General features: G+C 45.0%; 1 long non-coding RNA gene across 2 annotated transcripts in view; it reads left to right on the plus strand.

The window, feature by feature from the left end:
* LOC146863824 (uncharacterized) overlaps nucleotides 1–26,690 on the plus strand; it is a 343,641-nt gene that overhangs the window by 107,794 nt on the left and 209,157 nt on the right. Inside the window, exons 3-4 of one of the 2 annotated variants that reach the window (XR_014976567.1) lie at nucleotides 21,210–21,331; nucleotides 22,313–23,541. This is a non-coding gene — a long non-coding RNA (uncharacterized LOC146863824). Of the gene's footprint in view, nucleotides 1–21,209; nucleotides 21,332–22,312; nucleotides 23,542–26,690 lie in introns of those variants that run through there. The other variant, XR_014976568.1, reaches the window with a different exon arrangement.

Here is a 26,690-nt window from a genome sequence, read left to right on the forward strand (position 1 = left end):
TAGGAGGTTGTTGTGGGGGTGGGTCCCTTCCACGCTTACCTTTGTCACATCAACGTCGTTGTTGTCGAGCCGGGCTCCAGCCTCCGGGACTGCAGTGCAGAGTTGCGGACAGCATGGCAATAGCAAGGATAGCACGCAGGAACCAGCCAAACAAGAAAATATTAGATTTGGTCTTTGGACTCCTCCCCCAGACCCCAGCAAACCAATCCCTTGTAAAAAACAAGCATTGGCATAGCCAATAGGTCTCGCTTTTGGGACCTTATAAGTATTTAGTTATGCAGCACAATATCCTTGGTGCAACAACATCAACTGTTGCATGGCTAAACACTTATAAGGTCCCAAAAGCGAGACCTATTGGCTATGCCAATGCTTGTTTTCTTTAGTTTTATATAGAGCGAACTCTCCTCGAAGGTATTGGAGCACTCTACATGAATGAGCACCAGTTACATTACACAAGGACACATTCCTTTTTGTGTTTTTTAGGCACAAGGAGATTAAATGATTTGCCCAGACTCACACAACGTTGAGCCTGCGCCTAAAAACACGTGTGACATGTTGCTCTCCTCTATGAATAGCCGAATCAAGGGTGACTTGCAGACAAAACTGACAGCTAATTCAAACATGAAAGGTGTGATTGCAGCCACTGGCACTCGAACACTTGTGAGCTCACTCGCCCTCCCTCCCGCTAAAACAACTCGGACAATGTGTGAACCAGCATCGGCTAGTAACGAATAATTGCCAAGGATGCCACAACAGCGGATTCTAAAGGTAAACACATTTTGACACCAGCCCCCAGGTACAGCTCTGTCTCTGAGGAAGCAACATTTCACAACTGCCGCCTGCCTACCTATTGTTTCAGCAGCCTAGTAACGATGGGTGACGGTGGCCCGGTGGGGCTTGCGGAGGTTGGGAGATAAGGGAATCCCACCCTTTCACCACTCTTCATAGGGTGAGGTGGGGTCTGTGATGTTTACAGATACCACCCCATCCTATCACCAACGGGTAGAGTGGGGAGCCATTAATAAGTGCCATGCAGCCACTCCTCGAGCTGATGCTCATGCCGCCCGGAGTCGCTGCAAAAAGTGGCACTACCGCGTGCCATATAGGGGTGGTAATCAAAGCCCCCAGATAATGGAAATTCCGGGGCTGAAGTGATTTAAGCCATTTGCACCTGCGCATGGCTTGCCTGACGAAGCAGTGGCCTCGGTTCGGGAGGAAAGTTGCTTTATTTGTAGCTCTTGCATCAGTTTATTACATTTATGATAAAACAACAGTTTAAACACAGAGCAGCAATGCGACAAAAGGACCAGGGAAAAACATGTTCACACGCACCTTTAGCAAAGCCGGCGGCATAGTTATTTTTGTTGCGAGAGCACAGCTTCTTGCTGGAGCGGGTTCTATTTTAAAAAAAATTGTATACCCTCTCCTAGTCATTTCCATGTATTAATTATGTTTTTGTGTCTCTTTGCTTAAATTGACCATTTGGTGGCCACAAAATGGCTGACATCCCTATCAGACGAATTGACTTCAGTTGTGAACGTCTCTGGGTGAAGTGCGCATGCGTCACCATCAGCAGCAGTGGCCTCTGAACGACCCTAAACTCGACTGTACCCACCAAGGACACTCTGGGCTAACAGCCAACTGCCCCGAAAAGAAACAATAAAAGTTACTTCCACATGAAATTATGAACTATATCTAAAGAAACATTTTCCGCATGAGAACTTGGTGGAACTGATCTCATCAACCAATCACGAATATTCAAAATATTACTTGTTACTTTTGGAATGTAAATTTTACTATAAAAGATGGTAGAATAGAGAGGTTGGGAGCGAGACCCTTCAGAAGATTTACGATTTCCTGACGTTATGCTGACGGAGAGGACGGTGACACTGCAGGACAGCTGTTTTCTAAGGCTCTGACAGTATGAACTGATGAACAAGATTTTGACTACTTAGAGGACGACTTTTAGCCAGAATAGGTAAATATGATGGTCTACTGCTTGATTAAACAAAAGATTCGATTTTCAATTATTTAGATAAAGATTTAAGATTTATTGCAAGAACTGTGTTGGGTCGTTATTATGAAAAGTGTATTTATGTAAATAAATTATAGATTTAGTTATCACTTCAACCAGCAGCTAGCCGATTCATGGCCTATTCATGGGAGGAGTACTAAAAGGTGAAGTTTAGGCCTTAATAAGTAGAGAAAGGTAGGGAAATCTATTGTTCATTAGGGATAAATGAGTACTTCCTTCCATTACAGCGAGTGGAACAATCGCCTCCTTGGAAACAGGTTAATAGAGGATGAATGTTGGTGTTATGGGCCCCACCAGCGAATGTAGTGATTGAGTGTGATCTATGATCTGTGACGAAGGGAGGGATTTTGCATTCCGCGCTGCATCAGTTTTCTTGGTAGCAGAGATATGGTTAGCTACTGTTTTGGTTTAGTGATCATTGCTTGTAAATAGCTTATTGATTATTGATTGGTATTGATTTATGTACTAACACTATATGTTGAGTTACGTTGAGTTATATGTTGTTAGCACGGCTTCTGGGAAGTAGGAAGTCGGAAGTTTGTAACAGTTCCGTAGCAGAGCAGAGGTAAGCGCTGCTCTCGGGAAAGACAGAATTGTTGTTGCCCTGTAGGTACACAGGGGAAACGTGTGACAAGTGAAGTTGCACGGCGCATTGTCTGGGTTCGATTCGGCAGCATCGTCGTGTGTTACCATTAGAAATAATCTCTGTGTGAGAGAAGTGTGTATGATAGCGAAGGTTACCTGTGAAATTTTTGTCTTTAAGTACCAGGAAACCAAATGGCATACCGATAACGCTTATCACTGAAAAGGTAGCAGGTGTTCTCTGAGCTTGTTAGAAGGACAAAGTAGAGGGAAGCGCTGCTTTGTTAACGAATGTCATAATTTTGTAGTAGGGCTGAGGTAAGCGCTGCTCTCGGAAAAGACAGAAGTCTGTGTGAATGGTCTCCATTTTTCCCTGTATGACAGTGTGTGTATGAAAAAGGCATTCCGATTAATGGCGAAACTCTAGAGACCTAATGCTAACTCTAATTAGGTGTCTTAATTCTAGAGAAGCGATTAGTTGATGCTTGTTAGAAGGGTAAGGTAGAGGGATGTGCTACTTTATCAACGGAAGTAACGATTCCGTAGTAGGGCAGAGGTAAGCGCTGCTCTCGGGAAAGACGGAATTCTCGTGAGAAAGGTCTATTGCTATTCTTTGGTTAGCGAAGCAGACAATGGACATGTTTTAGTGTTGTTACTAATAGAATTGTAAAAGTTGCAATAACAGTTCACGGAGCGGACTTGTGAAGGAGGGGTAGACAGGAGCAGAGCTGCCGCAGCGGCTGCTGACATCAAAACGAACGCGCTGGGATTGGACAGTCGGTCAGAAGTGTAAAACGCCCCGGATTGGTGCGTTAGTGTAAAGCCGCGCTAGGATTGGAGAAGTACAGGGTGACGTAAACGCTTCCCATTGGCGCATTAGTGGAAGTCGCGCTGGGATTAGAAGACTGTGACAGTGACGTAGACGCTCTTGATTGGTGCGTTAGCGTGAAGTCGCGCTGTGAGTGGACAGAAAAGCGGTACAGTTGTAAAAGACTAGTGTTGGACTTGGCCCTTTTTGCAGGGTCATCCCTAAACTTTTTGCCTTCCTCCTGTATTTTTTCTGACCTGGTGTTGGCTGTTTTATGACTCTGGGCACCTTACCACTGCTGATCAGTGCTAAGGTGCATATGCTCTCCCTATGGTAAAATGTATACATTGATTGGTGTCCATGTTTGGCTTATTTGGTTTACTATCAGCCCCTAGTAAAGTGCACCAGGAGTGCCAGGGCTTGTAAATACAAATGCTGCTGGTGGGCTTGCAGCACTGGTTGTGCCACCCACAGAAGCGGCCTAGTAAAATGTGTCTAGGGTCTGCCACTGCAGAACCTGCGCGCGGTCTGGTACTGTTGCGCTGACTGCGCAAGTGCACCTACTTGCCAGTCCCCAAACCTTCACTTAACTACATATTAGTCACCCCTCTGGTAGGCCCAAGGGCAGGGTGCATTGTAGGTATAAGGTAGGACATGCCCTGATGTGTGTGGCATGTCCTAATAGTGAATTACAGCCATTTTCGTTTTTCACTATTGATGGCTACCTGCTCTCCATAGGCCAGAATGGGCTGCTGGAGTTACTACATGCTGTAATCCCAGTGGACTCAGAGAGCATGGTAGAAAATCAAGTTTAGTATGCCTGAACTCAGAATAATAAAATACTTCTTTTAGTAAAGTTTATTTTAATATCCTGTGTTTGTAAATACTACTTTTAGAAAGTTAGTATTTACTGACCTGGCCATTTTAGTCCGCCTCTGCTGTGTGTGTGTGTTCTGCCTAGTAACAGTAAAGGAGCAGGGCTGGGGAAATCCAGGAGACAGGCTGGCTGCCAGGTGGTGGGTAGAGAGATTACACCAGGATGGGTGGGAGGAGTACACTGAATAGACATGTGCTCTGCCACCACAATGCCGGCTCCGCCCCCTGTGGAGCGGCTGATGTCTCTGCCCTGCTGCTGAAAGGAAAGAGCAGAGTCACCACAACAAAGTGCTCCAAAACTGGACCGAGCCAGGCCCAGGCCCCCTGGCGACAAAGAACAAAAGAATTGTGCTATAAAAGAAGGAGCCCTGCTCCTAAGAAATCAGATCCTGTTTGCGCCAAGAAGAAACTCTGCCTGAAGAGAAGGACCTGGGAAAGCTGCATGGAGGACTACTGTCTCTGACCTGTGAGACTGGCCTGTGGTGGGTACCTTGCTGCAAGAAGGAGAGGTGGAAAAGACTTGAGAAGAAAAGACTTTTGAATCAACTTGTGCTTTGAACAATCTCCAAGGGCTTGCTGGTGAACTTGCCCCCTGATCTGCGCCCCAGGAACAGTGGGCGCTACCTTTCCCCAAGAAGAGGAGAAGCTGCTGGAGGCGATCCTGTGACGCTGACCCCTGAGGACCTGTGCGCCCCTCATCTGAGCACCGCGACATCTGCCACCGGGGCTACTGCGAGCACCGCAAAGACCTGTCTATCTGGTCCAAGCACCGCAAGCATCTGCCCCCCGAGCCGTAGCTCTCAACGCAAAGAAGAAACTGACTAGGCTCCGAGCGCTGAGCCTCTGCGACCCCCCCTGGCCGTGGAAGCCCCTGCAAGGACCTACGAAGCCCTGTGTGTCCTCTCTGTGAAGCCGGCAGCGCGACGCGCTGACGGAATTGCCCCCGAGCTGCCCCTCCTGCTTCTACCCTCTGGTGCGTGTCCGGAAGCCTAGACGTGCCCCACGAAGCATCGCCATCCTCTGACCTCCAGGGACAGCAACGCGACGTGGGACACCCCTCACCGACTTCTGGAGCCGCCAGTACCTTTGCCCAACAAGAATTCCAAGGTAGTGTGTGCAGCGCGCGTTGGTACGACCCGTCCGTTGCTTGGTTCGGGCCGTACTGACGCTTGAGACCCGCTACGCTGCTCACGCGTAAAGCGTGCGCTTTAGCAACCTTCGGAGCGACTGTACGAAGCGATCCGGAAAGGTACGAATCGTCCCCCATTGAAAGTATAGTATGTTGCTCATGCGAGAAGCGTGAGGTTTGGGAAGAGGTGTACCGAACGTGTACGACACGTACCTACGAGGGTACGGTCCATACGGTTCACGTCCTGAGTACGCGTGCTCACGTCTAAAGCGTGAGAAACGGCAAGAGACGTCCAAAACGTAGTACCAAGCATACCGAAGGCGCTACGAAGCGCATAGAACCCCAAAGAAGCTTGTTTTGAATAGAAAAGTGCCATTTTAAGAACTGTGGACTGCCTAAAAGCATTTAAAGTAACTGGAACCTTATTTAAGTGAAAGAACTGTATTTTGACATCCTGCTTGAAGAAATCTTTTATATAAAGAACTTTATTTTGATATAAATACAGCCTTGTGTCTTTGTGTGGTGGGGTGGTGATTATTGTGTGAGATATCTTGAACGCTTAACCTAATGCCCTCTGGAAATCTAGCCTGACTGCTCGCGCCACGTTACCTAAAGGGTGAGCAGGGGTTAATGTTAAAGAGGTAATCCTACGCCCTGACTTAGAGGAAAGGGTCCCTGCTTGTCGCAAGTGCATACCTGCGCCAACCAGAGACCCCGGATTCTAACAAATAGCGATACACAGAAACTAAAAAAATGTATTACCAGCTACCAGATAGGGAAAAGAAGTTCTGGTTTGATAAAGTTAAGAAGTGGTTTAAGAAAGATAAACAGGTCAAAACTAGGGAAGGACAGTTACTTCCTCCACCGAAAACTCCTGCATCGTTAATGATTGCGAAATATGGATATCATACCTGTATTTGGTTGGATAATTGTGTAAAATATACCAAGGACGATGGAGTCCTGGCATTTCCAGAACATGGTTCCTTTAATATGGCAGTTTTAAGGAATTTACGAGAAAAGATGACGTATTTAGAACCGAGACCTAGACCAACACAGTTTGAAGCATTGACGGAGTGAGAAGACGAAATGCATGAGCGAGAAAAGCAAAGAAATGGTAGAAGTTACAGATATTTGTTTGGCAGGTCATATGGACATGAAACACATGATGATCGAATGAAAAGATGGAGCAATGCAAGTATGACTGAGGGTATGTTTCCTGTAAGAGCGGTAGGAGAGAATAAAGGAAGAAAATGTGTGGAAAAAATGAATAATGTGGAATCAAGAGCTTACGGAGGAAATGAATCAGATGATGATGTGTTGGATGATATGTTTTATAAAAATCCACCACCGTACCGACCAGAACCAGAAATGTTGGCACCAAATGCCCCAATGAGAGAAACATTACGAATTATCAAGACTGAGACTATGTCACCAGATTTAGAAAAGAGAAACTCCATTAGAGAAGTAGAAAAGGAATCGGAGAATAGAATAAATAGTGAAAATTCAGCGGAATTGGCCAAAACAACTCTAGAATTGACAGAGAAAATAATAGAATTAACTAAGAATCTAGAAGCTGTAACAGTTCCAGTGACCATAGGTCCAGTAATGCCCATTTTTGGAAGCAAAAGGATAGTGAACATTGCTTGACGGTACCATACCGGAACAATAATTTGGTTGAGAGTCCAGAACGGAGTCAAATTGAGAATCCATGGGGACCGACAATAAATATGTTTGAACCAAATGTTTCAAATAATCCATTTATAAATCAAAATTATGTTGAAAGGAGTAGAACGACAGTAGAAACTTTGTTGGAACCCCAGAGAAATCCAGAACAGAGTAGCATAGAAAACCCGGTAGGACCTTCTGTGGAAGAACTAAGTGAATGGTTAAGAGGGTTACAGAGACAAGATAAAGAATCCCAGTCAATAGATGTGGCTAAATTACGGATGGTATTGGAAGAATTAATTGTAGGGACTATTCCCGTAGAAAAATTGAAAATTTATCAGGATGAGGAGGTAAAAGCTTTACAGAAACCCTATCGAGTTGATTTTACTGAAAAAGATATTGAAAATCTGAACACCACGGGACAGATAGGTCAGTTTAAGGACATAATCATTTTATTGAGAAAATGGGGAGACGTGGATAAATGGAGAAGTAAATGGTATAGAAAACGTAATGATGCCTCAGAGAAGACAATTTTGGCATTCCCTATTAGAGAGAAAGAAAAGGCAGTAACTGAATACCCCATGAGGGTGATTCCAGGAGGAGGATATGTACACGTCCCATGGACAAGACAGGACATTTTGTCATTTACGAATGATTTCCCTCGACTACGCGAAAAGCCCGTCGAGTGGTACCGGCAGGTAGACAGATTTGTAAAATTGTCGAAAGTACTATGGATAGATTTGAATAGTGTATTTGATATAATAGTACCGGCAGATTTGTGGACAGAGTGCAAGTTGATGATCAACTGGCCAACTCAAGAGTACCCTAGGGATCCTAAGACAGGAGCTCCGGACCCTGAGGTAATGAAGAAGTATGAACAGGTTATGGTATTTTTGAAAAACAAAGTGCCCCCTAATGAGACAGATTGGGTAAAAATTGATCGAACACATCAGGAAGGAAAAGAATCAGTACATGCATACTATGAGAGGCTAATTCAAGCTTTTAAGCAGTTCAGTGGAGATGAGAACCTGAGTGATAAGGATTTGAGTCATTTCGTATACAGATTTGTATATGGTTTACGCCCAGAAATTGGTGACATGATAAAACAGCATACGGTTGATTGGCAGAATAAGAAAATAGATGAAGTATTGAGACATGCTAAATATTTCAGTGACGAAATTGAGGCCAAACAGCGAAAATTTTAAGAAAAGGCAATGTGGGCACAAGTAAAGGTAGCTGAAAGGCAGGAAGCTCAGTTGGTCGAACGAGCAAATAACCCAGGAGCTAAACCGAGATTTGGCCCAGGAAAGGGGAAAGGTAATATAGAAGAAGCTAAAAAGAAGTTCCCATGCCATAATTGCGGTAGGTTAGGTCATTGGAAATGCGAGTGTAAATTTCCTCCAAGTACTAATAATGAAAATGCATCATTGAATTCACAGGTGCAGAATGAGGTGAGTGGTCAACTGCAGCAACAGCAGCAGGTGGTTACCTCACAGAATCAGGTGCCAAAACCACCTTTCCCGCAGAGCAGAAAAACTCAGAAGTATAGTAATGAATCGGGATTCTACAATTAAGAACAGGTAAATAAACCGCCACGCGCACGCGCTGTTTCACAGTATTGGCTGCAACGCGATGAGAGTGACTCAGAAGAAAGCTATTGACGGTGCCGAAAGGAGGAAGAAGAGTGCGTACTTGGCGCAACTCTAGAAGTAGACCAGACAGGACCATTTGTAGATGGGAAGGTTAATGATGAAAATATTACTTTCCTAGTGGACACCGGTGCTACTCGATCAACTGTTAGATCAGCTGATGTTAAGAATCTTCCTCTTTCGGATGAAACAATCCAAGTAGTTGGTGTGTCCAACAGACAGATAAAGACATTTCTGACAGAACCAGTGAAAGTTAGTATAGGGAAATTTTCAGAGATGCACCGCTTTGTCGTGTGTGACACCAGTCCCGTGAATTTATTAGGTAGGGACCTGTTGTGCAAAATGAATTGCACTATATTCTGTACTCCAGATGGAATAGCATTTGAAACACCAGATGAGGATGTACTGTATAAAATGACCATAGCTAACAGAGAAAATGAGGTTACTGAGACTTATGCAATATTCAACCCTGATGAACTACCTAAAGAACTAAAGCAGTCAGTGAAGGCAGAAGTGTGGGATTTTACTGGAGAAGATGTAGGGTTAATGAGAAACGTAGATCCAGTCAAAATAACTGTGAAGGAAGGAATAAGCTATCCAAATGTTCCACAGTACAGATTGATTGACACCTGAGATAATTGAAGGAGTAACCCCAATAATTGAAAAAATGATCAAGCAAGGAATTTTAAGAGAAATAATGAGTAGTCCGTGTAATTCACCGATAATGGGACTGAAACAGCCTAATGGGAAATTCAGGATAGTGCAAGATTTGAGAAAGGTAAACAAAATCCCATCAGTAATTCTGTACCAGATTCCCCATGATGTTGAATGGTATACAGTGATTGATTTATGCCATGCTTTCTTTTCTATCCCATTGCACCATGATAGTCAGCAAATTTTTGCATTTCGTTTTGGAGAGCGGATTTTGGCATGGTGCCGAATTCCACAGGGGTATACAGAGAGCCCCTCAATATTCAATCAATTGTTGAAGAAATCTTTGGAAAGTCTGCAAATGACTGAAAGTTCAGTACTAGTGCAATATATCGACGATCTTTTGGTGGCGTCGAAAACACGTGAAGCTTGCGAGATAGACACAATAGCACTACTGAATCATTTGGCAGACGGAGGGTTGAAAGTGTCACCAGCAAAATTGCAGTATTGTAAGAAGGAAGTACAGTATTTGGGACATAAAATCGAGAAAGGGCTGAGAAAAATAACAATAGACAGAATCAGAATTATAAAAGGAATGAGAGCCCCCATGACCCAAAGAGAGGTGAGAATGTTTCTGGGAATGGTGGGGTACTGCCGTCAGTGGATTAGCAATTTCTCCCTGATTGCAAAACCCTTGGTACGACTAACAAGGAGTGATGTAAAAGATCCCCTTGAATTGAACAAGGAAGAATTGGCAGCATTCAAACGATTGAAAGAGGGTTTGTGTGAAGCACCAGCACTGGGCATGCCTGATTATGAGAAAGAGTTTGAGTTGTATTGCAGTGAGAGAAATGGATGTGCACTCTCTGTGTTGATCCAGAAACATGGAAGGCTGAGGAGACCAATTGCATATTTCTCCTCAATGCTTGACCCAGTGGCTGCAGCTTTACCTGGGTGTCTGAAAGCAGTGGCTGCAACATGTCGAAGTTTGGAGCAGAGTGAAGGTATTGTGATGGGGTATCCGTTGAAAGTGTTTGTACCTCATGATGTGGCGATCCTCTTGACAAGGAGTCGTACTCAGTATATGACACATAGTCGGCTGACTAAGTATGAAAAGGTCATATTAGGTGCAACAAATGTGAGCCTTGCGAGATGTGTGAATGTGAATCCTGCAACTTTGTTACCTGATGCTGAAAATGTGGAAGTGAGAGATGAAGTAGATCATGATTGTTTGGACGTGCTTGAGTACTGCACAAAGCCAAGACCAGATATAAAAGATATACCTTTGCCAGAAAGTGATTTTGTGTTGTTTGTTGATGGGTCATGTTTGAGAACAGATGAAGGAGTGCTAAGCGCAGCATATGCAGTATGCACGGTTGCAGCAGTGATGGAAGCATCTTATTTGAAAGGCATGAGGTCAGCCCAAGTAGCTGAACTTGTTGCTTTGACCAGAGCATGCAAAATCGGGAAAAGTGTGAGAGTGACTGTGATAACTGACAGCCAGTATGACTTCGGGGTTGTCCATGATATTGGCCAGCTTTGGCTACAAAGAGGTTTCCTGACCTCAAGTGGAACCCCTATTAAGAATGCTGAAGTGGTTGGAAAATTGATTGAGGCGATACAGCTGCCTAGACAATTGGCTGTGGTGAAATGTGCTGCCCATAGTCAAGGTAGTGATTACATCACTACCGGAAACAGGTATGCGAACGATATGGCACAGTATTGTGCACGAAATCAGAATTCGGTCAATCGGGCCAAGGAAAGAGAAATGTCTTCTTGCTCAGTAATGTTTACTAACACTGTGGGAACTTGGGAAGAAGTGAGACAATTACAGGAAGAGTCAGGAGATGAGGAAATGAAACAGTGGATAAAAGCAGGGTGTGCACCAAGAGAAAAGGACCGTGTGTGGGTTTATCGAGATGGAAGACCAGTGATGCCTGATAGCATGATGTCTACCATGGCACGGATGTATCATGGTCAGGGACACATAGGGAGAGACGCCATGATTAGGTCCTTTAAGCAGACCTGGTACAATCCAAAATTTAGACTTGTAGCAGAAAGCTTATGTCAGAGATGCCTAATATGTCAGCCATACAGTCCTGGGAGAAAGACAGTGGTGAGTCTGGGAACCATAGGCCGAGAAGGAGGGCCTTTTACTAGAATGCAGGTTGACTTCATTGAAATGCCTTCATGTAACAGACTGAGGTATGTTCTGGTTATAGTCTGCCTATTTTCCAGGGGGGTGGAAGCATTCCCGACAAGAAGAAAGGATGGGATGTCAGTGGCTAAGCTACTTTTGAGAGAATTCATCCCCAGGTTTGGGTTTCCAGTGACTCTTGAATCAGACAGAGGAGGACATTTTCATAACGAGATTGTAAAATTGATTTGTGAAGCATTGAATGTACAACAGAAACTACATTGTGCCTACCGACCAGAGGCTTCTGGTGTGGTTGAACAGATGAATGGTACAATCAAAAACAGAATTGGGAAAATGTGTTTAGCCACTGGTATGAAATGGCCTGATGTCTTGCCTCTAGTATTAATGACAATTCGAGCAATACCAGACAGAACCACAGGGTTAAGTCCTCATGAAATAGTTATAGGACGAGCGATGAGGCATGTGTACATTCCAGTCAACAAGCTGATGACAATAACTGATGACATGGTGTTGGAATACTGTAAAGGCCTGGCTGACGCAGTTCATTCTGTGTTTCATCAGGTTGGAGCGGATGCCACCACTCTTGAAAGGAAGCTAGCCCATGATCTGAGCCCAGGAGACTGGGTAAGGATAAAAGTTCACAGAAGAAGAAATTGTTTGGTTCCAAGGTGGGGAAAACCAAGACAAGTCATTCTGACCACAACAACAGCTGTGAAGTGTGCTGGAGTGAAAAACTGGATCCATGCCAGCCATACTTTTAGGATACCAAATCCAGTTGACAGCAAAGGAAAAGAGTACTATGACGAATCAGAGTCAAGTACTGAATCAGATAACGAAGAGCCAAAAACACAAGAAAATCCTGAAAGGGGGGAAAAAGAATCTGATCAAATATTAGTCCCCAGAAGTATCTCTGAGAAGACGATTGCAGATTTCTGATACCAGTTCAGATTCTGAAGACGAACAATGGAGACAAGGTCCCAGAAAAGAACACAGAAAGAAAAAAGGAAAAAACAACGAAGAAGCAGTAAAAGAAATTCGAGAGGAGGAAGTTTCAGATGAAAGACCAAGAGAAATTCCACCTGAAATAATAGATCAAAGTGAAAAAGGGACAGGTACAGAGAGAGAGGGACAGATTGCGGAAGACATCAGAGGAGGTGTAGGGAACTGCAACATCTAGCTAGGTGAAGGGACAAGTAGCCAGCAGGAAGATTGCGTGTCGGAGACCCAAGGAGGGACAGAAGTAGGGAAAACAAAACAAGTGGTGGAAAAATAAGTTGTTGAAAAGAAAAAGCAAGTTGAAACAGAATCTGAAGAGAGTGAGAATAAAAGGTCGAGTTCTAAGAAAAAGGGCTTGGAGAGAAGAAAAGAATAATAAAGAAAGTAAACAGAAAAGAGTTAAAAAGGACGAAGTGTGGCCAAACAAAATAAAGAGATTGAGATATCGGCTGACACGAGTGAAATCACCAAGGGCAGATCAGGTAAATGAAGTGACAAGCCAAGAAAAATTGAAAGAAGAAGAGACTAATCAAAATAAGGAAAAAGGAAAAAGAACAAGGAAACCTAACCAGAAGTATAAGTCACCGGAATGGACGTACGTGGCTCTGCCTGAAAAAGAAGAAGAGGCAGACAGTCAAGGAAATCCAGAGGAGGCTGTACTGAAAGTGGTTGAAGAGGAAGAAGAAGCAGGAATCCTGAGAGTTATCTTATCCGACATTGGAGAAGAAGAAACGGAAGATCAGGAAATTCTGTACTTGGATGAACAGAAAGAAGTGAAAAATGATGAAATGCCAAACTGAGAAAATCTAGAAACTACTGATGAAGGAATAACAATTGAGTCAAACGATAGATACTGGTAGAACCAAGTAGGGCCTTAGAGGCTAAAGGTTAGAAAACTAGTTGTGAAGTAAAAGAGGCTAAGTCAAAAGACACACTCCAAATTAACAAATATGTCTAACATAGATAGTAGCAAAAGTAGATGTACATTCATGAAGAGATGGTGTAAAATGTGTTGTTGTTGTACAGGATTATTAATGCTTCTGTGGAGCATACTTGCTCTTTTGATTTCTTTCAAGGTTACTATAGATACATTAGAAGGACACACTGAAAACATTACTAACATAAAGAAGATTCCAAAGGTAGTTCCGACTAGAATAGATAATAATTATTTACATAAAGATAGGTCTATTAATGATTTTTCAAATAATGTGTTTTCAAAGTTATTGTATGAATATGTAAAGACCATGGACGTAAGGGACTGCTACGTATGCATGCAGTTACCTGCATCTGTGTCAGAGGGAGTGACTTATCATCACCTTCAAGCAACGTATGGAATAGCATGTAGTGTGATTGCTAGCTTATTTTACGAGACAGGTAAATTAGAATATTATTTTTCAGATGTAGATAACATTTTTGCGCAAGTGCCTGCTAATAACAAATTAAACAAAGTAAGACCTGCTAAGGTATTAGGTGAATTTTTCTTAGAAACTAAGGAGCTAGCATTAGAGTATATATTTAAAAATAATTTGACTTGCAGTTTGAAGAAAGAAGAAAAGACATTCCTAGACATGGTCGAGGAAAGGAGATTGAAAATGCAAAGAAAGGCATCTGAAGGAAAAGGGGAGAAAACAGTCTGGGATGTAGAAATGGAAAAACATATGAAGGGAGTGTCAAATCCAACTTTGGCTTTAGATTGGCCTCCGAAAGGGAAACTGTGTATAAGAAGGAATCAAACGGCGTATGACAATCATTTTCTAGGGAATAGTGAGTGACATGATACATACCGAATCATGAGTGGATGGAGATTTAAAGGTGGAAGAGATCCAGTTTTCCCTGGACTTTATTTTATCTGTGGGAACAGGGCATATTATCGTTTGCCAGACCATTGGTATGGCACATGTTACGTAGGCCTGGTTTTTCCAAAAATCTTTCACATGGACAGAGGTAAAGATGGTGTACATAGTTTAGGTAATCATTTAGTACGTAGTAAAAGAGAATCTTGGGCAGAAATTGTAGGTGACATTTTTGGAGCATTGATACCAGCAGTGGGAATAACTCTGAATGCGAACAATATTAGAAGATTATCAACAGTAGTGGATCGCTTGTCAACAAGCACCGCTGGAGGATTCTTATTGGTTAATACTGAAATGGTTGCCATGCGTGCTATGGTAATGCAAAATCGACTTGCCCTTGATATATTATTGGCAAAAGAGGGTGGAGTCTGTGGAATGCTGAAAGTCCACCATTGTTGCACTTACATTCCAGACGAAAGCAAAGATCTGAAAGTTTACATTAAAAATATTACTGAATTGCATGACGAAATTGTACCACTGGAGGTTGAAGGTGTTTGGGAAAAGATTGGGAAGAAAATAGCTGCTATTAAAAACTTCTTAGTGAAAATAGGTAGTACATTTATAGGTAAAATATTATTTCCATTAACATGTGTGATTTTCATATTATTAATATTAAGATTAGGATGCATGTGCTGTAAAAACAAGAAAACAAAGAATAAAATAAAAAGAGAAAAACTGAAAAGAAAAGGAAAGGATCCAGATAGAGATTTAGTAGAAATACCTTCAGAAGAATGGAAAGAAAGTATGTATAAAAAAGGCAAAAAGAGATGAAGAAGAAACTGAATTATGAATAAGAGCAAGAATACATTTCAATTTTCCGATGCGTCACCATCAGCAGCAGTGGCCTCTGAACGACCCTAAACTCGACTGTACCCACCAAGGACACTCTGGGCTAACAGCCAACTGCCCGGAAAAGAAACAATAAAAGTTACTTCCACATGAAATTATGAACTATATCTAAAGAAACATTTTCCGTGTGAGAACTTGGTGGAAGTGATCTCATCAACCAATCACGAATATTTAAAATATTACTTGTTACTTTTGGAATGTAAATTTTACTATAAAAGATGGTAGAATAGAGAGGTTGGGAGCGAGACCCATCAGAAGATTTACGATTTCCTGACGTTATGCTGACGGAGAGGACGGTGACACTGCAGGACAGCTGTTTCCTAAGGCTCTGACAGTATGAACTGATGACCAAGATTTTGACTAAGAGGACGACTTTTAGCCAGAATAGGTAAATATGATGGTCTACTGCTTGATTAAACAAAAGATTCGATTTTCAATTATTTAGATAAAGATTTAAGATTTATTACAAGAACTGTGTTGGGTCGTTATTATGAAAAGTGTATTTATGTAAATAAATTATAGATTTAGTTATCACTTCAACCAGCAGCTAGCTGATTCATGGCCTATTCATGGGAGGAGTACTAAAAGGTGAAGTTTAGGCCTTAATAAATAGAGAAAGGATAAGGAAATCTATTGTTCATTAGGGATAAATGAGTACTTCCTTCCATTACAGCGAGTGGAACAATCGCCTCCTTGGAAACAGGTTAATAGAGGATGAATGTTGGTGTTATGGGCCCCACCAGCGAATGTAGTGATTGAGTGTGATCTATGATCTGTGACGAAGGGAGGGATTTTGCATTCCGCGCTGCATCAGTTTTCTCTTACAGGGTGATCACTAATTCTTATAGGGTGATCACTAATGGGTCTTTGTAGCACGGACCACAAACCGGAGGGAAAAGCTCTGACAATACGTCAGCCGGTGAAATGGTGCTGGTTTATTAACGATGTGCTGCATTGATGCTGTGTGGTGCTGTAAGAGAGAGAGAGGCAGCCTCCGAAATCTAACTTCTTAACAAGCCAAGACAATCAGAAGAATCCGAAGAGGTGGCGGACAATCACAAGACGTGCAACTTTGTCCAAGTACTTAGGGGGTCAGTGATCCGCACACAGCGCTCTTTAACAATAATTCGCATAATCCATCCCGGTAGCAGACATACCTGGACACGCACTCTTTCCTTAAGTCTTGAAGAAGCATGGCTTTCAATTTGATGCATTTTTCACTTTTGGGCGTTGTTGTCAGCCTCCGAATGAGAAATCCTGGATTATAATGATGACTTCACACTTTCGACCGCAGCTTGTGATCTTAAACAATTAGCTTAATTTCTGTGTGCCTCTTTTCCATTGCCTGCACTAGCAAGGAGGAGTGGGAGGGTCTGCAATGCAGCCTGCCTTCTACAAATAAGACTTCAACAAGCCAATTCCCCTTTAAAAAAAAAAAAGCACTAACCTGGTTTATGACTGATGGAAGCGGCTTGAGTCCCACCTCACCCTCTCCACTCTGCTAACTCCACCTTCTGAGATACACACACATGTTGGCAGCAGAGTGTGGGAGGTGGAATGTGATGTATTTTGCTTCACAAGTGCTAATGATGGCTCACACTAAACAGACACGTCGAGAAGGAACACACACACATTACCAGCCCCCTTTAAATACGGTTAGTTGGACCTGTTTTATAAGACGATAAGTGTTTGTAAACTTATACATGACAGGCAACCTCCAGTTCAAGCCCTTATTGGATGGATTGTTACAAAGTTGCAGTCTTCAGAGTCACTGTTGTTTTGCTTTAGTGCGCTGTTGCGATTTCTGTCTGGTTGAATTGATGTTGCTAAACAAGCCTTTGCACTGGTTGTTTGACGCAACCCCCACCTCCCACGCCTGACCTACGACACCGCCGCCCTCGTCGAACTCAACCCCGGCAGTACGCCGGGCTGCTGCCGCACCACCCCGAGACGCACCCACGGACCTTTTACCTGCCGCAACTGCAGATTCACCTGCCCACGCACCCCCAACGCACCCCACAAGAACAGCACCCCCGAATACAAACTCGAATGCATCCTGATCAACACGCGCTCCGTCCACAGACAAGCCATCGAACTGTGGAACCTCATCGACTCAGCATCCCCGGACATCGCCTTCCTCACGGAGACCTGGATGAACCCCTCCTCGGCACCCGATATCGCCATAGCCATCCCTGATGGATACAAAATCATCAGGAAAGAGCGTACCAACCGCACCGGAGGCGGCATCGCCATCGTCCACAAGAGCTCCATCCGCATCACGACCAACACCGACAACACACTCCCCGAGGCCGAACACCTCCACTTCCAAATCCACAGCGACCCCAAGACCACCCTCAGAGGAACCCTCATCTACAGGCCCCCTGGACCACACACCAAATTCAGCGAAGATATCGCTGACTTCGTCAGCCCACAAGCCCTCCCCTCCGCCGACTACATCCTCCTAGGGGACCTCACTTCCACCTAGACAAGAACAACGACACCAACACCACCACCCTACTGGACAACCTCTCCAACCTCGGACTCAAGCATCTGGTCAACACCCCCACCCACTACGCCGGACACACGCTCGACCCCATCTTCTCCTCCAGCAAACACATCTCCTTCAACCACACCACCAAACTCTCCTGGACGGACCACAGCTGCGTCCACTTCAGCTACAAGAAAACCACAACCCACCACCACGCCCGACAACCACCAAGAAGACAATGGAACCGAATCACCGCCGACCAACTCACATCATCTCTCTCCCAGAACCCCCCCACCAGCACCTCAGATCCCAACGAGGCAGCCAACAACCTCACGAACTGGATCTCCCACTGCACTAACCTCCTGGCTCCCCTGAAGGCCCGCCCGAACGGAGCCAACCACAAGAGAAGCACCTGGTTCAACTCCACCCTCAAGGACTCCAAAAAGCAATGCCGCACCCTCGAGAAAACCTGGCGTCTCGACCAGACTGACGAGAACATGTCAGCCCTCAAAAACGCCACCAGAAAACACCACCAACTCCTCCGTGCAGCAAGAAAATCCTCCTTCAAAGAAAGACTTGACAACAACTCTCACAACAGCAAAGAACTATTCGGTATCATCAGAGAACTCTCCAACCCCGATGCCGAAAACAACGCCATCACCCCCTCACAAGACCTCTGCAACTCCCTCGCAACCTTCTTCCACCACAAAATCACCGACATCTACAACAGCTTCACCACAACAACCACGTACCCCCCTCCGGAACCCACACCCCACAGCGCCACCCTCTACGCCTGGACCCCGGTCACCACCGAGGAAACCACCCGCACAATGAACTCCATCCACTCAGGATCCCCCACCAACCCATGCCCCCACTACATCTTCAACAAAGCCGACAACATCATCGCACCCCAACTCCGAGACATCATCAACACCTCCCTCACCACCGCCACCTTCCCCGAGAGCTGGAAACACGCCGAACTCAACGCCCTCCTCAAGAAGCCGACAGCAGACCCCACAGACCTCAAGAACTTCCGACCCATCTCTCTCCTCCCGTTCCCAGCAAAGGTAATTGAGAAAACCGTCAACACACAACTCACCACCTTCCTCGAAGCCAACGAATCACTCGACCCCTCGCAGTTCGGCTTCAGGGCCAACCACAGCACCGAGACCGCCCTCATCGCAGCCACGGACGACATCAGATCCCTGACCGACAAGGGAGAGACCGCGGCCCTCATACTCCTAAACCTCTCCGCAGCCTTCGACACGGTATGCCACCGCAATCTGATACAGCGCCTCAGCAACGCCGGCATCCAAGGCAAGGCCTTGGACTGGATCATCTCGTTCCTCTCCGGAAGAACTCAGAGAGTCCGCCTCCCCCCCTTCAGATCAGCGGCTACCGAGGTCATCTGCGGCGTCCCACAAGGATCCTCCCTCAGCCCCACCCTCTTCAATATCTACATGACCCCCCAGGCAAACATTGCACGCAAACACGGACTCAGCCTCATCTCCTACGCAGACGACACACAACTCATCCTCTCTCTCACCAACAACCCATCCTCCGCTAGAACCAGACTGCACGAAGGAATGAAGGAAGTCGCTGACTGGATGACGGACAGCCGGCTTAAACTCAACACCGACAAGACGGAGATCCTCATCCTATGCCCGACTCCAACCTCATGGGACGACTCCTGGTGGCCCCCCGCCCTAGGCAGCACTCCCCAACCCACCGACCACGCCCGCAACCTCGGCTTCATCCTGGACTCCTCCCTCTCCATGACCAGACAAGTCAACGCAGTCACCTCGTCATGCTTCAACACCCTACGCATGCTCCGCAAGATCTTCCGCTGGATCCCCACCGACACCAGGAAAACCGTCACCCACGCCCTCGTCACCAGCCGCCTGGACTACGGCAACACCCTCTACGCAGGCACCACGATCAAAATACAGAAGAAACTCCAACGTATCCAGAACGCAGCCGCACGCCTCATCCTGGACGTCCCGCGCCACAACCACATCTCCGGCCATCGGAAAAAGCTTCACTGGCTCCCAGTAAGCCAAAGAATCACATTCAGACTCCTCACCCACGCACACAAAGCCCTTCACAACCAAGGCCCCAAGCTCATCAACCACCGCGTCTCCTTCTACGTACCCACTCACAACCTACGATCGACCGGACAAGCCCTGGCAGCCGTCCCCCGCATCCGCAGAGCCACCGCCGGAGGCAAGTCATTCTACCTTGCAGCAAAGACCTGGAACTCTCTTCCCAGCCATCTTCGCTCTACACAGGACCACCTCTCCTTCAGAAGGCAGCTCAAGACCTGGCTGTTCGAGCATTAGCCCCCCCCCCCTCTCCCCCCTAGCGCCTTGAGACCCTTCCGGGTGAGTAGCGCGCTTTACAAATGCCAATGATTGATTGATTGATTGATGCCTTAAAAATGCAGTCTTTGCTACAACCATTTCTTTACCGAGCATACCTTTACCACACATGCCTTTACAACGAATTTCGTTGTAAAGGCTTGATTGATAAAGGCATATCCGTGGTAAAGATTACACCCCATCCTCCCCTGCCCTAAGGCCTAAAACCCAGCCCCCAGCCCTGCAAACCACCCGACCCCCAGCCCTGAAAACTACCCTGACCCACAGCCTTGAGCATTAAAACAGGGCCTCCACCCCTAATAACCACCCGACCCCAACTCCCTGTCCCCCGCCCTGAGCCCTTAAACCGACCCACAGCCCTAAAAACAGCTCTGAGCCCCTCCCCCGCATTGAGCCCTAAATCCTGGTCCCCAGTCATTAAAACTAACCCGACCCAAGTCCTAAAATCATCCCAGCCCTCTGCCCTGAGCCCTAAAACTGCCCCCAGCCCTAGAAATTACCCTGGCCCCCACACCCTGAGTCCTAAAACCCGCATCCCAGTCCTACTAACCAAGCTGCATCCCAATCCTTCCTGTTCCTCCTTCCAGTCTCCCCGCCCATCCGCCTGAATCTAGAACGCTGATTGCCTTTACCATGCATATGCATGGTAAAGGCATTTGCGTGGTAAAGTCATATGCGTGGTAAAGGCATATGCATGGTAAAGGCATTTGCGTGGTAAAGTCATATGCGTGGTAAAGGCATATGTGTGGTAAAGGGCAAGTGTGGTTACGCTTCCGTGGTAACAGAACGCATGGTTCTGTTCACGTTCTAAATGCCATTTCCCCTTTGCTCTGCAACCTTTTACAATGTGACTGTACACTTTCTTTAGTATATGCTGCCTGGTGGTGATTGTTTGCACTGCTGATGTTAGTAAGTGCCGCAGCACCCTTGCCACATCTGCTGAGATGCCCAAGTTGCCCCATTAGGGAGGCTGGTTCAGGCATCTATCATGTTTGTGCTCATTTGTACTGCTGTTGTGTTGTCAGAGTGTAAATGGATAACGGAGTCCAAGCATCTGTCTTTGTGCCTCACTTGCATCTCTGTCTCTTCCAGGTACCACCGCGTTGTTGCTGATGTTGTGGAGCGGATCCTTACGTATGTCTCAGGCCACAGACCTTCCATAGAGCAGTCCTGGGTTTTGTCACTTGAACCAGGCCAGAAATGAGCTGAGCCAGGTAAGTACTAATAACACACAACCTGCTGTGGGGCCCTGAATATTTTCCACAGCCGAGAACGCTGGGGCGTTGGGACATGACTTAAATTCTCCTCCACAGCCAGAATGGCCACCAAGCCTCATAGGCAAGGGAAATCCAGAGAGTCCTGTGTAGGGCCTACCACTGTAACTCCATTTCTGTGTGTCTGTTAGTGCTATAGACACATGGCATGCAGAACCCTCTTACTCTATAAGTTGACAAGATCAGGAAGCCACAGGCTCACAGGAGTCACCACTGCTTCCGTCCCATTGCACTGGCCTGGTTCTGTATCTAGATCCGTGAGAACAGCAGTGGCAGCCAGTACAAGGCTCTCTGCTACAGGGGGGCGGGTTTGAAGCAACGCATACCTTTTATATTGCTAGTCTTTCGGCATAAGTGAAACCGTGAATCCAGTGCAGGATAAACATGGCTATCTTCTTCTCCCTTCAGGAAATATGACACGAGCCAAAACGCACTAATAAACTCCACCTCCACCTCTATGGGCAGTCCAATCAATAAAAGGTAGAGTAGTCTGTATAAATAGTTAGGCTTAGCCTCTTCTTTGTTTTTTTTAAAAACTCGCAGCGTCTTAAATAGGTGTTTCTCTCTTTTGTCTCCCGGGGTCAAGGTAGGACTCCAAAAAGTAAAAAAACCCTTACACAACGCAGTGGGGATTGAACCTTGTGGAGTTGACGTTGGCTGGCTGCCATTAATGTAAGAACCTTTCTTGGTGTTTAAGAGTGGTCATCTGGTGCAAAACACTGTGAGATTTAGACACTCAGTGGATATACATAGTTGTTTTTGCAGAAAGGGATTGTTGTTAACAGAAGCTTAGATCGGCTGATCTAGTGACTTGATTGAGCTAAGTTGACTGTGGTTATCGGGGCAGGGCAGGAGAGAGGGGGCATTATTGTCTCATAAAAGAATCAAGATATATTTTTTGTGTTTTTGTTTGTGTTGCAGCTTGTCGGTCCTGAGGAGAACCCCGGATTTTTTGGGGGGTTTGAAACGTGTCGACCTGTGTGTGGCCAATTGCGTGTACATTACATGTTAAAATCTAAAAAATGTGTATATGTTTTTGAATTTACTTTTCTTTGGCCTTTAGTGTAATTGTATTTCCAAATTGGGTATTGTTTTGTATTTGTCTAAAGTGGGTTGGGTGGTAGGCTGCTGGAATGGGTGTTGAGTGGATGACTGTGAAAGTATGTTAGCAATGTCTGGGTAGAATGCGTTGGGTGGAGGTATGTTAAAAAGAAGAATCGGTGTGGTTAAAAGAACGTTTTAAATGCTTTTCAATTAAATCCATGAATTCATAGAAATGACTATGTTGACAAATACACTTTGATTAACTCATATGGAAACAGAGGGCCTGTGGTTACATTGTTTTATTTCAATGTGCTGGTGTTAAGAGGCGAATTGGTTATCAGTACCGGCATTTTGTTGTTTATTGTTGAATTGGGGCTCAGCCTTACTGATTGGAGTCCAAACCCTTCTTTGTTGTTCAGTGTCATCAGAGCGCCGGTAAAGCTCTCACTCTACACATAAACATCCGGTACCACAGGTGTTAAAGGGAGCACGAGATACACTACACTCATGTTGTGCAGCGAATTGTGACGCCAGAGGATTTATAGTCTGGTGCTTCTGAGACAGATGCCACAGGCAGTTGCAGAGCTGTCAAAGAAGCGCAAGACACGACTTTTCTTATCTTTTCTTGTCTTAATCTGTGCATTCTGTTGTGTTCTGAAGTTGGAATGTTCTAGTCTGGATTGGTATGACAGACATCTGTAATGTTTGTAATCAAAAGTGGAACAGTTGGGAAATGTTGGGGGTGAGAAGGGTGAGAAGAAATATTTTTTTGTTGTCCTCTCATGTACCATGGATTGTAAAAAAAAAAGGGGTTTAATTTCTACTGTCTAATTTTTTTTATAGTTTGATGCATTACTGTTCAGACCCTCGTGACTTTGCAGAGTTCGCCTAACCCATTGCTGCAGACTAATTGAAGCTTAGCTAAGTATTGTGTGTGTATCATTTCTTTTGCTGGGAAAAGGTTTATAGAATGTACATACATGTTGTTAAGCAGAATGCTGATAGGTAATAAGAAAAGTTACATGTGAACCAGTTGAAGTTGCAAACCAACCAGTGCCCCTTTACCAGTGATTTTACTTTATTGAATAAAATAAGACATTCAATGCATAGCTGTGTGGGAAGATTTGTTTTAACACTAAGTCTTTCTTTTCGGTATTAGAGCTAACTTCAGAGATCTTGATCCAACTGTTGAAATTGTTTTCGTTGTATGCAATGAACGCTCCGTCACAATGAACAGCACCTACCTATCCGGAAGCTCTTTTTTTTGTTTCTATGACGGGCCCCTCGTAGATCCGCCGGCCGGATGAGGAGGCGCGCTCTTGCCGTTGCCTAGGGCGTTCGGACTCTGCGCGCATTCACCAGCAGTTCAAGTGTTCGGATGTCCGTGGAAGAGGCGTGTATGATCAGTACAGACTATGAGTGTTAACGGAGGGCACGCTTTGGATTCAGAGAGGTCAGTGGTCATGCAGCAGTAAGGTACGATGCAGAGTTTCACTGGTGCGGTTTTCGACCTTAGATATATAGGAACTGCCCTGCCCAGTGTTACGCAAGGCATAGAAGTGCCAGATGTATGTGGAGGACACCACTGATCCTTTCAAAGTAGTGTGACAGCACAAAGTTGTCTGTAAGCAAATGTGTGAAATTACTTAAGTTTGCCCCTAGCGTAATGTTTGCATGACACGTGGGGTCGCGCGCTTGAGTAATCCTTTACCGCAAGCAGAGAAGTGGTACGAGAGGTTCACTAAAACGGAGGGCGTAGCGAGTGAGAGGTCGGGACTTGTGGGCGAGGAGAGAGAGGGATATGAGGTAGGGAGCAGGAGGCGAGCCCGCGAGTGGTGCACGCGTGTGCACTTGGAAGAGCAGTCTGATCATTTTCAAGCACTGCACTCGTGCTTGTGGCGCGCCGCTGCTCGCTCCCGCAAGGTGGATGCCGCCACAAGCACGAGTGTGTGCTTGAAAATGAGCAGACCGATGGCTAAAGGCCCTCCTAGAGCAGCGCATGCACGCTGGCTAGGCGAGACCTAAAAACTGGAGGCTGCATCCTAGCAACCAAGCACAGCCTGAACACGTCACTGCACCCAAGATGTACAGCAGAAATGTTATAGTTTACAACACATACACCTAAATATCCCGAACAGAGCCAGCATGCTTTGTCGGATCAGTCATTAACATACACATATCATTTGGACTTACGATGTACTTTTTGACCCTTATATGTCAAACCATTTGTCCATAGACACAGAAAGGGGACAACCCTTTGGGCATCAGGCTCCTTGTTCTATATTAAGGTGCTGCCATGGGGAGGGAGGGGTCTATAACCATTTGCACGTTTAACACAGATTGGCGGGTGCACAATTGGAATGCTATTCGTACCACAGTGATTGCACCAAAGTACTACCTTTCTGCTCTGTTGACCTGCAGCCTACATTTACCTGCAGCATTCTTCCATTGATGTCTACGTCAACAGGAGAAAGAGAGGAAATACTATTAAAAGAAAGAATTACAACTTAAAATTGTCAAGGCTGTCGTGATGGAGTCGGTCCACGTTATTTACTTATCCACATTTTGATAAAGCATCACTTCAACTCTCTATCAGCACGCTGTAGAATAAAACAACATTGAGCCAAAAAGTAACCCCTTCCATAGATCCCATAGTAAACCCATCTGTCTACAGAATGCATCAACTTGTATTTTTAACGACTGAAACACGAGCTTGGCACTCGCAGTTGCTAAATACGTTCTGACGCCTCATTCTCTGAAAATCCAAGGACTAGCTGCCATCGGGGTTGAGCTGACCTATTGGGCAATCAGGCAGTGCAGGAAGGCCAGTGTGCGGGCTGTTTTTATGGTCTGGCTTGACTGACAAGTAGGTGAGAATAACCAGGGCAGGAATTTGGCTCCGCCTACATGTTATGAGCCAGAAGAACATGTTTTGATTATTCAGAAGGTGTGGGCTTCCACAAAAAAGTGCTTGCCCTCCACACAGCTGGGATCATTTTATTTATCCAGCTGCCTGCGCTTGCGCTTTCAGGGGCACACATATGACATTGCACTGCTATTAATGTGTCTTAAAGTGTATAAAAGTGTCTTAGATAATTAGATAACTTTTGTTGTTTTTTCTCTGGCAGCAGGACATATGAGAGTGGGCCAGTCATTACTCTACATAGATGTTTATGTCTGGTTTGATAATGCAACTGTCACTTAACCTCCACCAATATTATTCTACAGTTTTTTACTTCCACAAAATTCATATCCATTCACATGATATTTACTTGGAATGCTTCACATTACCATACAACATTCCTTTAAAGCCAGACCTATTGGCATTGGCAATGCCTGTTTGGCTGTTTGTGGGCCTGGTATATGGTCTACTGAGCCAGTTTTTACTGTTGATTTCTCTTCTATTAAAACATACTTTGCCTGTGGCAATCTCAAATCAATAAAGCCTACTTGCAAAACACGTATACAGCATAGTCTTTGCAAGTTCAAAACTACCTCATTGGACCCTTTTTCAGCTATCTATTTCACTGTAGAAGATGGAGGGACAGATATTTTTATCTTGGTTCCCAGGCCTATTGTCTGTTTCAGTCAGTGTGAATTCAATTTCAATGAAACCTGAGAAACCACATTGGAGGAAACAAAATCATAGAAAAACAATTTTAAAATAAAGACAATTCTAAGAAAATACAAAGAAAACGACATTCAAGGAAATACTTTTAAGAAGAGATGATCATAAGGAAAAATCAAAAATTACATTAATCCAGGGTGGAGTTTAGAGCTTCTGTGAGGATTTGAGTTCCTGGATGTTTAGGGTGATGAGGGTTTTTACGGTCAGGAGTTCGGGCATAGAAAGGTTTTTTTTAGGGTTCAGAGATGGTGGAATGTAGGCTTGGTGAGTTTCTAGGGTTCATGGATGAGTGATCTTTAGATATGCAAGGCTTTCTAAGGTTTCAGGGCTGGGTAGAGTATAAGGGTGTTGAGGGGTTTTAGGGTTCATAGATGAGCAAAGATTAGGGCTGGTGATGGTTTTGAGGTTCAATTATGGGTAGCTGCTGGAGTACTGAAGAGTTTTTTGCGTTGGGGATAAGGTGGAGTTTAGGATGGTGAAAAGTTATAGGGATTCAGGGATGGGTAGAGTTTAGGTATAGTAAGGGTTTTTTTAGGATTCAGGGATGAGTAGTTTAGGGTGATGAGTTCTTATGGGTCATTGATGGTTGTTGTTTAAGGGTGAGGGTTTATTAGGGTGAGGGATGGG

The sequence above is a fragment of the Triturus cristatus genome, chromosome 2_1 (assembly GCF_964204655.1).
Source record: "Triturus cristatus chromosome 2_1, aTriCri1.1, whole genome shotgun sequence".
In the NCBI taxonomy this organism is placed as follows: domain Eukaryota; kingdom Metazoa; phylum Chordata; class Amphibia; order Caudata; family Salamandridae; genus Triturus; species Triturus cristatus.